Here is a 13,609-nt window from a genome sequence, read left to right on the forward strand (position 1 = left end):
ACGGGAAAACACAGCCCCTCACACTGACCAGCAGTCATCACGCGTCCACGCCAAGAAAGAGGCGACCGCACAGACCCTCCCAGCAACTACCTCAGAACGGGACAAACACGCCGATGCCTCAGGCCTGACAGACATAGCCAAGTACATGATCCGGCGTGACCTGGTGCAAGCAGGGCTCATCAGCTTCGACGACCGCCCTGAGAACTACCGGACGTGGAAATTCACGCTCAAAGACGCAATCCACAGCTTGGACTTCTCAGCAAGGGAAGAGCTCAACCTGCTATTCAAGCTCCTGGGGAACGAATCCAGGGAGCACGCGAAGAGACTTCGGGCGGCAAACGTGAACCAACCCCAAGTAGGTCTTGACTTAGTGTGGGAAAGGCTAGAAGAGTGCTACGAAGCAGTCGAGGATTCGCTCTTCAAAAGAGTCGACAGCTTCCCCAAGATCACAACTAAAGACTACTCGAAGTTACGAGAGCTCGGGGACCTGCTGCAAGAGCTGGAGATTGCAAGGAAAGACCACTCCTTAACAGGTCTCAACGTCTTGGACTCAGCTCGTGGAGTGAGACCCATCTTGGAGAAGCTACCCTACAACCGCCAAGAAAAATGGATCTCACAAGGCTCCAAATACAAAAGGGAGAAGCAAGTCGCCTTCCCCCCATTCTCAGTCTTCTTGAGCTTCATCCGCGTAGCGGCAAGGACCAGGAACAATCCCAGCTGCATCTTAGGTGCGCAAACCACACACAGTGCAAGCAGCCTGAGGAATGAGAGACCAGTGGCGAGATACGTTAACACTCAAACACCCATCTCGGTCCACACTCCCACGACCCAAACTACTCCCGATCAGTCGGTTGCCGGAGACGAGAAACCGAGGGACCCAAACAGGGAATGTCCCATACACAAGAAGCCACACCCACTTAAGTGCTTTGGGTTCAGGATGAAGTCCCTAGAGGAACGCAAGAGGTTACTTGGAGAATTCAGAGTTTGCTTCAGGTGCTGCGGTTCCACGACTCACCTAGCCAGGGACTGTAAAGAAGAGATCAAATGCACAGTGTGCGAAAGTGACAAGCACGTGACATCGTTACACCCAGAGGCGCTGACACTCCACCAACTCAACAACCCATCCTCCGTAGCGGAGCATGGCGGGGAGAAAGAAGGAGAGCCAACATCCGTCACATCTTTGCGGAAAAGAAGGTGACAAAATGTCCTGCTCCAAAATATGCCTTGTCGCAGTGCACCCCCAGGGACAACCTGAGAAGGCTATTCGGATGTACGCAATCCTCGACGACCAGAGCAACCGATCGCTGGTCAGGTCAGAGTTCTTCGACATGTTTAACATACAAGACGGTGCTTCTCCTTACACTCTCAGAACGTGCGCAGGGCGAATGGAGACTACAGGGAGAAGAGTGAATGGCTACAACATATGTTCAATAGACGGCAAAGTGAACATGCCCCTTCCCACACTCAGAGTGCAGCCACATGGCCACAAACAGAGACGAGATTCCCACACCAGACATGGCACACCATTACCCGCACCTCAAAGGAATAGCCAACAACATCCTGCCGGTAGAACAAGGCGCCAAGATCTTGCTGCTGCTCGGCAGGGACATCATGAGGGTACATAAAGTCCGTAAACAGCATAACGGACCTCACAACGCGCCATACGCCCAAAGACTTGACCTAGGATGGGTGATAGTGTGCAACGCGTGCACCGACAAAGAGCACGGGCAAGACTATGTTGACGCCCGCAGAACGGTGGTAACAGAATGTGGACACACATCTCTCTCTGAACCATGTCTAGGCCATCTCCAAGTGACCAAAGGGCCAAGTGAAGAGAAAAGACAAGGTCATACCCCTGAGATCAACAAAAACATCCTCATATCGGGGGATGTGACAATGGCCTAGGATGCTCAGCAGTCCAAACAGCTAAGGATGATGAGTCAATTCCACCAAAGGAAGAAAGTAACCTCCCAAAGGTGACCGACAAAGGGATCGTCCAAAAGGCAATAAACAATCAAACAGTCCTCTCGCGAGCAATGGCACAACTAAGACGTACAGTTGTTCCTCTCCACAGAGTATCAAGTGACAAAGCAGCCAGCTGCCACGGCTGGCATAGCCGCAAAAGATTGCGCCCTACAGGTGAAGCCACAGTGTCAAAAAGACTGTCCTCTCACACGTCTAAAAAGAGACAGCCACAGAGACATTTCATAAAGGGATTTACTAGGGCAAAAGAGACTGTTCTTCGTTACGTCCAGGGAGAAAATAACCTCCTGATGGCAGTTAACAAAGAGACACAAAAGCGTTTCACCAAACTACGGCGAGATGTCCTAGTGCAAGAGGAATGCACCAATGACCTACGGTGCACAGCGTTCCAGACAACAAGGAACGACGACAAGCAAACACCATCGAGGGAAGATAGAGGATTCCCGAGGTTAACAGTCAAGGAGCGCTCTAAAGACAGACTAAGCAGTTGGGTGACTCCGCAACCATTCCATTCACCAAAGGGACGCCTCCCGAACAATAGAGAACCTGCCATCCCTAGGCTCACTTCGCTCCGCCGCAACCCACAAAGGGAGCCGGAGACCAAGAATCAAATTGTGGTCTTCACGCGGAAGAGATTCCTTAGTGGACACGCAGAACCAGCGCCTTCACCGAAGGAAGGTAAAAAATGCAGGGCACCTCCCATCATCTGGTGTTCACCACCGTCAGAAACCCAGCCAGATCCGGGTAACATTCAGCTCCAATGCTCAGCACCAGGAAGTCTCTCCAAACGGGGCACTACTCTCTGGACCAGACTTGACAACCAGTCTTCCAGGGGCGTTGATCTGCTTCTGCAAGGAGCCAAAGGCCGTCTCCTTCAGCCAAACGCCAGGTGATAGGATGACAAACTACCACAACTGGCACATCCACGAGGCGATGCACTCTGTAGAGAAAACTACAGTCAAAGGGACTGTTTTCTCACAAAGTTGAAAGAAAACAGTGCAAGGGACCTTTACACAAAGACATTGTTGTGCATCAAGCTAACCTAGAGCTGTGCATCCGCCTACTTCCCTTACCGAGATGGCGAAGGATTTCTAGCTGGGGGTACCGGCCGGTATCCCATCATTATGTGGACATCATCTTTGCATTGTTATGTTGTTATATTGCACATATGTTCCACATATACCTAGAATATGGTGGTATCTCCAGATACCAGACGGGGAGTGTCATGGAACAAGAACTGCATCTCTGGTTCACCCCCCTCTTTCCTTTGCAGCTTCTGCCTGTCAGTTCTTATTTCAGCTGCATGGAGTTTGCATACACATACTGTGCCTGTGTGACATGTAACAATGTTGCATTTCTTGCCTCTGGCCATGAAATCAGTGAGCTGCTACTGCAGCCTCTGAGATCCTCACCAGAATGGGCGTCTGCCGCCCCTCCTGTTTGTTCAAAGATAGTCTGTCCCAAGACTATTCCCTTTACCCACATTGCCCCTCACTTCCTTTTCCACCCTGCAGACAGTGAGTACAGCACCCATCTCTGTTAATCTCCCATGGTGAGGCCATCTCTTTCTACCGGTTTCTAACTAAAAATCACCACTACACACCATCCACAAGTATCTGTATTCTGCTGCTTTTCCCAATAAAGTGGAGGAAATATTATAGGACTTGGAGTGATTTAAAAGAGAGCTGAGTTAATGCTACCGGGGGCCATTCACACATCAATCGTGACCCTGGCTTCAGAAGTATATATATATATATATATATATATATATATATATATATATATATATATATATATATATATATATATATACACACACACACACACACACACAATTTGTACACTTATGTATATACCATTTATTCCCCTATTGTTATGATTAGGATTATACACACACACATTCACATCTATTCTTTATTGGGTAGGGGGATTCAGGTATATAGCCTAATGTCATTTCTCTTAGTGGATTTGTTTTGATCTTATGGGCGGATCCAACAGGTTAGCACATTTCTACATATAATTTACCATGTTCCTACATAGGTGTACACTGATATCATGACCATATACTATTTGTCCTGTCTGAGCTTGCAATTCACCAACTACGTGAATGTTATGTCATAGTCTTACCTGTATAGCAGGGTGCCCCGTGTCCGCTTACCTCCCAGCGCAGTCGCGCCTGACAGCGGAGGCAGGGACAGGTGCGGGGGAGTATGGAGTGGCGATCGGCTCGCCGGAGGCTCCAGCGGCTCTCTGCAGGGCACCGCAATATTGTGTATGTTCGTTCATGCGCCGAAGCAGTTGCGCAGAATCAATAGGTTCCCCAGTGCGGCTGTCATCTTGCTACTCCTTGCGCATGCGCAACTATCCTTGCAAGCTGCAGTCATTGCAGCAAGTATCCACAGGGGAGCTACAATACCTGGTATGCACTGGGGCTGCCGGACATGTGAACAAGCACAGCCAATAGGGCTGCAGTATTCCCCCTGCACCGCTATTGATACATTTGGCGCGCCAGGGACCACGCCAGTCGGAAGAGGAACCTCAGAGGAGCAGGTAGTGTCCAGGGAGCAGTTCTTCACTGGACTAGGCCAGATCTCCCCCCTTAGGCCCCAGTTATGCCCCAACTAACTGTAGCTTGTGGCTGCTATATGGAAAGCCCATAGTTAGAGACCTTTCCCCCAGTAGGTGCATATAGTCAGGTACAGCACCTGTGAGACGCCACGCGATGACAATGACTGTGGTCTGGGACCAGACCACCTACATGTTATAGACAGTAAGGTGATATTATCCACGCCGGAATTCACCCCACGTGGAGGCGGACGCCATCGCGGACGACAACGTTGGATCAGACGGATCTTTTTTATTCTGCAATACCCGGGTACTGGAGCTCCCGGGCAGGTACCCAACTAAGTGCACCAATACTTCAAGGGATAGCGCTATCTCCAACACTCTGGGTGGGCTTTGACATTGGGAAAAGGGCCACCAGGGTATTGGTGCCTGGCACCCAATGTACTTTGGGGACACTCACTGTTGGTATCAGGTTGGGGCCTATATGACTGTGTGGTACCAATATTATCTTGTTCAGTAAAGGTTGTTAGCATATACTTGAGTGTGTGTATTATTGGTATTGTTCCTGTAAGGGGCTCATCACACCAAGTTGGGATCCTTTGCAGGTGGAGGCGCTGACACTATAAGAATCAGGTACACCCCAGGCTCCCAGCGGCGGAGGTTCAGGCCTTCTGTGATCCACAGGTAACGCACCAATCACACCGTAGCCGCCATATCTCCTGCCGCCATACACCTGCACTGATGGATGACTTTGGACCATTCATAAAAAAGAGCTTATTGCCATGCCATTATTCATGACATTATTTGTAGCCAATGCATATATCTAGGCTCTCTCCGTCATCTATTTACATGTAATTACACTTCAATAAAACAGAAGTATTCACCTCTTATGTCCTGTATTTGAACATGTCTTCAAACAGGGTACTATGGGACTGACTGATTCATGCGTATACACATTTATTATTTTGCTTATATGCCACCTCATTGTAATACAGAAAACACAGGTTAAACATTGTTTATTTGTGTGATTAGGAATACTTTTGTATCAAGAGTTTCTTGGGATCATCTGCAGGCATTACGGGGATATTAGCATCCCGCCATTTACATTTTCCCTTAATTTTGACCAGACTGCATCTCATTAGGGACTTTGTGACCTCTTGGTCACCAAGGGCCTCATGCAGTAAGCGGCGGAAAGGAACTTCTCGCCACTTTTCCGCCTAAAAAGCCTATCTGTATTCAGAAAGGGGCCAGAAAGTGTCGAGATTCAAAAAAACCGCCAGTTTTGCTGGCGTTTTTTTTTTTCTGCCGATGGCGGGGCGAGAAGGCACTTTCCGCCTAAAAATCCAACTTTTTCAGCCACCCTGTATTCTAGTAGAGGCGAGTAGCTAAGCGGAGCTATTCGCCTCTCTAGAATACCGTTTCGCTGGCGGATCAGCCACGCAAGAAAAAGATGGCAAGTTGCTGCTCAGAGGCAGCGGATGAGCGGCGGATCGGCACTTAGAAAAAATTCAGGCCTTTTTCCTGCCTGGGATTGATGCCGGGGGTCTCCGGAGCCGATACCATTAATATCAGCACCGGACCCCCCCGGCATGCATCCGAGGCAGGAAAAATGCATTTAAAGCCCACTTCATTACCCTAGCAGCTAACCGCTAAGGCAATGAAGGGGTTAAAGAGCCGTGCCAGGTTTATTGTGGGTAGCGGGGGTGGGTGAAGGGGGTATTTGGCCCTTGGTGTTTGTTTAGGGCTTGCGGGGGGGTTGCGGGTGCACTTAACCCCTTCACGACCGTAGCGGTTAATACGTGATAATAGTGCAGTTGTCCATTTAAAATACATACACAACAATAAAGACATTAAATACATATAGCACTCACCCATGTGCGGCTGCCACGATGAAGGCCATCCTCATCTTCATCATGCCCATGCACCATCCGCTTCTGCAAAACAGACACAAGAATTAAAACATCCAATGTAATGTCCCCTAACCCCTTAATCACCATAGCGGTTATTAACCGCTACAGTCATTAAGGGGTTAACCCACCATCACCCACATACCCTCCCCCACTAACCCCCCCAACCACCCTCACCCACTATCCACTGGGGAGTCCTACCAAATACCCTTGCGGCCAATACCCCCTCTCCCAGCACATACAGTACAATAATGTGCCAAATAACTATTATCCACATAGGGATAATACATTATTTGGCCATTATTAAACACATTAAATACCGTAATAAAGTAAAGAAAATTGTACTAACCTCATCAATAAGAAGGCTCCGTCGCCAGCATCATCCTTGGGGTCCGTTGCCAAAATAATAAATAGCCAATACATCTCAATTACATTAACATACCAAGGAACCCCTTAATCACCTTTTCGGGTACTAACCTCAAAGGTAATTAAGGGGTGAAGCCATCCTGCAATGGCAACACCACTTATGCATAACATCCTCAATGAATTAAAAAACTATTTCCTACACAAATCTCATGTAATCATTCAATCTGAAGCCTCAAATGCCACTTAAAACATTGCATTTACAGTGTATACATGTAGCATAACATGTAAACTACATGTACACGCTACAAATCAATGTTAGCAATACAGTAATCCAACTCAAATAGCCTGACATCACAAGAAGTATATTATGTCAGCAAATAAAGTCACCATCAATGAATTAACAGACATGAATTACATCCCTAAACAATTAAAATACCATCCATACCAATTACACAATTAACTATAGCTATCGTAACAGAGAACAAGTTCAAAACATACAAAAAAGGACACCAACAATTACAATATACTATAGCAAGCCTCTCCATAACCTACAGTAAGTACAGCATAAAGCCCAAAACTTACATCTCTCTAATAATAAAATACATTTAACACACATGACGTCATCTTAAAGGCAATTGCAGCAAAGCCATTCTGATTGGCTGTGCTGTCATTGCCTTTAAGTGACGTCATCATTTTTTTTTTACATCGGCCAAAACACATGGTTTTCACGGCCCAATCAGGGCCGTGGGAACCATATGACGAAAATGTGACGTCATAGGCCTTTAAAAGCCTATGTCGTCTCATTTTGAAGCCAGACGCCGAGGAGGAAGGACCTCCTCTGAAGAAAGAAGACCAGGGCGTGGCACCGGACGGCAAGAAGACCCCGGAAGAAGATAGAAGAATACAGATGAAGATGGATTACAACTAGAAGACCCCTGGATTGTCGTGTTTTATTATTTTAATGTTATTATTTTATGGTTTTTTATTTTATGGGTTCCTGTTCGTGATTGGTTCGTGAGTAAGCTGATCAACGGGAGTCGGTGGGGGCAAGTAATGGTAAGTTAAATAAAGAAATGTATTTAATGTTAATGTGTTTTTTTTTGCTTTTTCATGTCTTCATTTTTTTTTATGCATTTCATTTCTTGCCACTGTATGTATGTATGTCTAGAGAGATATATACATACAGGGTAAGAAATGATAGTGTTGTTAAAGCTTGATTTTCTGTATTGTAAATGATTGTGGCTATGCTGCTATGCATAGATGTGTGTTAAATGTATTTTATTATTAGAGAGATGTAAGTTTTGGGCTTTATGCTGTACTGTAGGTTATGGAGAGGCTTTCTATAGTATATTGTAATTGTTGGTGTCCTTTTTTGTATGTTTTGAACTTGTTCTCTGTTACGATAGCTATAGTTACTTGTGTAATTGGTATGGATGGTATTTTAATTGTTTAGGGATGTAATTCATGTCTGTTAATTCATTGATGGTGACTTTATTTGCTGACATAATATACTTCTTGTGATGTCAGGCTATTTGAGTTGGATTACTGTATTGCTAACATTGATTTGCAGCGTGTACATGTAGTTTACATGTTATGTTACATGTATACACTGTAAATGCAATGTTTTAAGTGGCATTTGAGGCTTCAGATTGAATGATTACATGAGATTTGTGTAGGAAATTGTTTTTTAATTCATTGAGGATGTTATGCATAAGTGGTGTTGCCATTGCAGGATGGCTTCACCCCTTAATTACCTTTGAGGTTAGTACCCGAAAAGGTGATTAAGGGGTTCCTTGGTATGTTAATGTAATTGAGATGTATTGGCTATTTATTATTTTGGCAACGGACCCCAAGGATGATGCTGGCGACGGAGCCTTCTTATTGATGAGGTTAGTACAATTTTCTTTACTTTATTACGGTATTTAATGTGTTTAATAATGGCCAAATAATGTATTATCCCTATGTGGATAATAGTTATTTGGCACATTATTGTACTGTATGTGCTGGGGGAGGGGGTATTGGCCCCAAGGGTATTTGGTAGGACTCCCCTGTGGGTAGTGGGTGAGGGTGGTTGGGGGGGTTAGTGGGGGAGGGTATGTGGGTGATGGTGGGATAACCCCTTAATGACTGTAGCGGTTAATAACCGCTATGGTGATTAAGGGGTTAGGGGACATTACATTGGATGTTTTAATTCTTGTGTCTGTTTTGCAGAAGCGGATGGTGCATGGGCATGATGAAGATGAGGATGGCCTTCATCGTGGCAGCCGCACATGGGTGAGTGCTATATGTATTTAATGTCTTTATTGCTGTGTATGTATTTTAAATGGACAACTGCACTATTATCCATTTGTGGATAATAGTAATGTTGCCCATTACTGTATTGTATGTTGTGTATTGCTGTATGTTTATTGGGGGCATTTGTCCCCAATAAACATGCTATTATGCGTTAACCCCTTCATTACCTTAGCGGCTATCTGCTATGGTAATGAAGCAGCATTAACGTATTTTAATAATATTGTGCGGGAGCAGGGGGCCCCCTGAGCTGAACCGCATTTATTTGTGGCTCAGAGACCCCCTGCTTCCCGAGTTACAGGCCCCGGTTTGGGGCATCGGTTACAGTGTGGACGCCATGTTTGTTGCGGGCACGTAGCGTATTGGACGCTATAAACATGGTGGCGACACTGCCCATCCGATCACACATACCGGGGCCTGTAACTCGGGAAGCAGGGGGTCCCTGGTCCACAAAGTGATGCGGTTCAGCTCGGGGGACACAGTATTATTAAATAAATATTCATGCTGCTTTGTTACCATAGCAGATACCCTGTAAGGTAAGGAACGAGTCTTTATTGATATGTGTGTTTTACTCATAGTGTAGATGTGCAGAGGGTCTCCGGAGCTGAAGCGCTTTTGTTTTAGGTCCGGGGACCCCCTGCTCCCCGAGATACAGGCCCCTTTAGGGGGTGCCGGTATCCCTCTGCTTTGTTTACATGCCGCGGTCACGTGATCGGGACCTTTAAATGCAGAGGGATACCGGCACCTCATAAAGAGGCCTGTATCTCGGGAAGCAGGGGGTCCCCCGACCTGAAACCAATGCGGTTCAGCTCCGGAGACCCCCTGCACATGTACACTATGAATAAAAGTTGTTTTAAAAATAATTTTTATTGTGCGGATGTTTGCGCCGAGAGAGCAGCGGATCTCTCTCGGCTGCAAACACAACTCGGCAGGGGACGGCTTCTCGGTAGTTTCTCGCCAGGCAGCCGTCCCGCCACCGGTTACACGCCATTTCATCAAATGGTGGTGGCTAATTCATTTGCCAGGGATTCGCCCCTTACAGCATACAGCCAGTTTAACACGCCAAAAACATGGCTAATTGCTAAACTGGCGAATGCATTTTTTCGCTGCTTACTGCATGAGGCCCCAAGTGTTTATATGTATTCATTTTCCCTTGTGCACCTAATCATTTTATTGTCTCATGGTGAGCGGTTTGTTACCAAGTAGTTAAGTAAAACTATGAAGCATGAAATGTCAGGTGATGAAGGGACCAAACTGACACAGATTGTAAGCTCTGCGGTGCAGGGATCTCGTTTCCTGTTGTCTGATTTTGTTTGTTACACTTGTATAATAATTCCATTGTATTGGGGATTTTTTTTGGAACTGCCTCAGTTAACACTGCACCATCAATTCAAAGAGCTAATAAAAACAAGACACCAACCTAACAATGACAATGACTCCAGCTATATCACTATTGATGTCACCAACCTTTTAAGCATTAAACAAAAAAATCAAAGCCCAAAGATTCAGTGCTGAATGAAGAAATAAAGTTACTAACCAAACCCATTTGTCACATCTGGACAGAAAACGTATGTATGTAATGAAAACATAAATAGGGGTTAAGCAGATATATTACTATTATCTCATGATTACCTTGTTGCTGCTTGTGAGTGAGTCCTGCCGGCCTGTGATTACTCCCTGTATTCCTCCCTCACTGGTCCCAGTCCCCTGCTGCCCAGTACATTAGTGGCTATTTGCCCAGACTGCAGGTCTCAGGAGCCGGGATGTGAGCAGCTAATGAATGTCTGAAGCTTCCTATTGTGCAGGAGAAGAGGACAGTCCCACTACCCTTATGGGGGTTACTGCCCCGTTTATCCTCTGCCCCTCCTTTATCAGCCCCTCAGCAGCTGCTCATTTCTCCTGCATGATAACACAGCCCTGTCTGTACCTGGGAAGGGGACATCTCATATTTATTCGGCTCTCTCCTGTAAACCAGATATTCCCTTCTGTGTCCCTCCCATCCCCCTGCTAGCTGTGTCCCTCCCCCTGCTACCTGTGTCCTCCCCTCCCTCCTGTGTTCCCTCCCCCTGCTAGCTGTGTCCTCCCCTCCCTCCTGTGCCCCTCCCCCTGCTAGCTGTGTCCTCCCCTCCCTCCTGTGTTCCCTCGCCCTGCTAGCTGTGTCCTCCCCTCCCTCCTGTGTTCCCTCCCCCCTGCTAGCTGCGTCCTCCCCTCCCTCCTGTGTCCCCTCCCCCTGCTAGCTGTGTCCTTCCCTCCCTCCTAGCTGTGTCCTTCCCCTCTTCTATGTCCCCTCCCCCTGCTTGTTGTGATCTTTATGGGCTTACACCTCCCACACTTTCTCTATACAGATACACAGATTTGCAGTTAAACAGACAGGAGATGATACTTTAGACCAGTGCTTTCCAACCTTTGTTTGGTTAATGAACCTTATGTGAAATTATGAGGAATCCCCAACCCTCTCTAATAGTGTCCGAGATCAGATATATTCTAAAGTCTACTGCATGTTACAATTTTCAAAATCACCAGAAAATTGCAGGGAAACCTTTAGGGATGCCCGGGAACCCAGGGGTTGCTAGGAATTCCAGTTGGAAAACCCTGCATTAGACACATTGTATCTGTAGGATTCCTGGCTTCCCCTCCCTGAGACCTGCATCTGTCACCAGCACTGGTCCTGTAATTACTGTATATACCAGCAGCAGAGAGCGCAGTGTGTGACACAGGAGCACAGTCACACACACAGTGACACACACAGGGGGGTCTCAGCACCCAGAAACACTGCACTAATTTATACTCTCACTCCCACTACATACATGTATTTTGCAATGCAGGGAAAGCACTCAGGCATGTAACACCTTCTTTTATATGCCACATTGGTTTCCTGTCATATTTAGAACTGACATTATCTGGGTTGAGTAACAAGGAATGTAAGAAATTCTTATACCTAACCTCCCTGCAGTAATCACCTCCATGCACAGGAGTTATATACATACCCTGCCTGCAGTAATGCCCGCCATGCACGGGAGTTATATACCTACCCTGCCTGCAGTAATCACCTCCATGCACAGGAGTTATATACCTACCCCGCCTGCAGTAATCCCCGCCATGCACGGGAGTTATATACCTACCCTGCCTGCAGTAATCCCCGCCATGCACGGGAGTTATATACCTACCCTGCCTGCAGTAATCCCCGCCATGCACGGGAGTTATATACCTACCCTGCCTGCAGTAATCCGTGCCATGCACGGGAGTTATATACCTACCCTGCCTGCAGTAATCCCCGCCATGCACGGGAGTTATATACCTACCCTGCCTGCAGTAATCCCTGCCATGCACGGGAGTTATATACCTACCCTGCCTGCAGTAATCCCCGCCATGCACGGGAGTTATATGCCTACCCTGCCTGCAGTAATCCCTGCCATGCACAGGAGTTATATACCTACCCAGCCTGCAGTAATCCCCACCATGCACGGGAGTTATATACCTACCCAGCCTGCAGTAATCCCCGCCATGCATGGGAGTTATATACCTACCCTGCCTGCAGTAATCCCTGCCATGCACGGGAGTTATATACCTACCCTGCCTGCAGTAATCCCCGCCATGCACGGGAGTTATATACCTACCCTGCCTGCAGTAATCCCCGCCATGCTTGGGAGTTATATACCTACCCAGCCTGCAGTAATCCCCGCCATGCACGAGAGTTATATACCTACCCTGCCTGCAGTAATCCCTGCCATACACGGGAGTTATATACCTACACTGCCTGCAGTAATCCCCACCATGCACGGGAGTTATATACCTACCCTGCCTGCAGTAATCCCCGCCATGCAGGGGAGTTATATACCTACCCTGCCTGCAGTAATCCCTGCCATGCACGGGAGTTATATACCTACCCAGCCTGCAGGAATCCCCGCCATGCACGAGAGTTATATACCTACCCTGTCTGCAGTAATCCCTGCCATGCACGGGAGTTATATACCTACCCTGCCTGCAGTAATCCCTGCCATGCACAGGAGTTATATACATACCCTGCCTGCAGTAATGCCCGCCATGCACGGGAGTTATATACCTACCCTGCCTGCAGTAATCCCCGCCATGCACGGGAGTTATATACCTACCCTGCCTGCAGTAATCCCCACCATGCACGGGAGTTATACACCTACCCTGCCTGCAGTAATCCCCTCCATGCACGGGAGTTATATACCTACCCTGCCTGCAGTAATCCCTGCCATGCACGGGAGTTATATACCTACCCAGCCTGCAGTAATCCCCGCCATGCACAGGAGTTATATACCTACCCTGCCTGCAGTAATCCCCGCCATGCACAGGAGTTATATACCTACCCTGCCTGCAGTAATCCCCGCCATGCACGGGAGTTATATACCTACCCTGCCTGCAGTAATCCCCGCCATGCACGAGAGTTATATACCTACCCTGCCTGCAGTAATCCCCGCCATGCACGGGAGTTATATACCTACCCTGCCTGCAGTAATGCCCGCCAT

At 47.3% G+C, this 13,609-nt stretch overlaps 1 protein-coding gene across 1 annotated transcript in view; it reads right to left on the minus strand.

Moving 5' to 3' along the window:
• LOC142488361 (uncharacterized) overlaps positions 1-11,125 on the minus strand; it is a 47,489-nt gene extending 36,364 nt beyond the window's left edge. The window contains exon 1 of the mRNA XM_075588792.1: positions 10,746-11,125. The gene's annotated coding sequence lies outside the window, so the exon portion shown is untranslated. The remainder of the gene's footprint in view (positions 1-10,745) is intronic.
• Between the last annotated feature and the right edge of the window lie 2,484 nt (positions 11,126-13,609).

Source organism: Ascaphus truei, chromosome 2, assembly GCF_040206685.1.
Source record: "Ascaphus truei isolate aAscTru1 chromosome 2, aAscTru1.hap1, whole genome shotgun sequence".
Classification (NCBI taxonomy): Eukaryota; Metazoa; Chordata; class Amphibia; order Anura; family Ascaphidae; genus Ascaphus; species Ascaphus truei.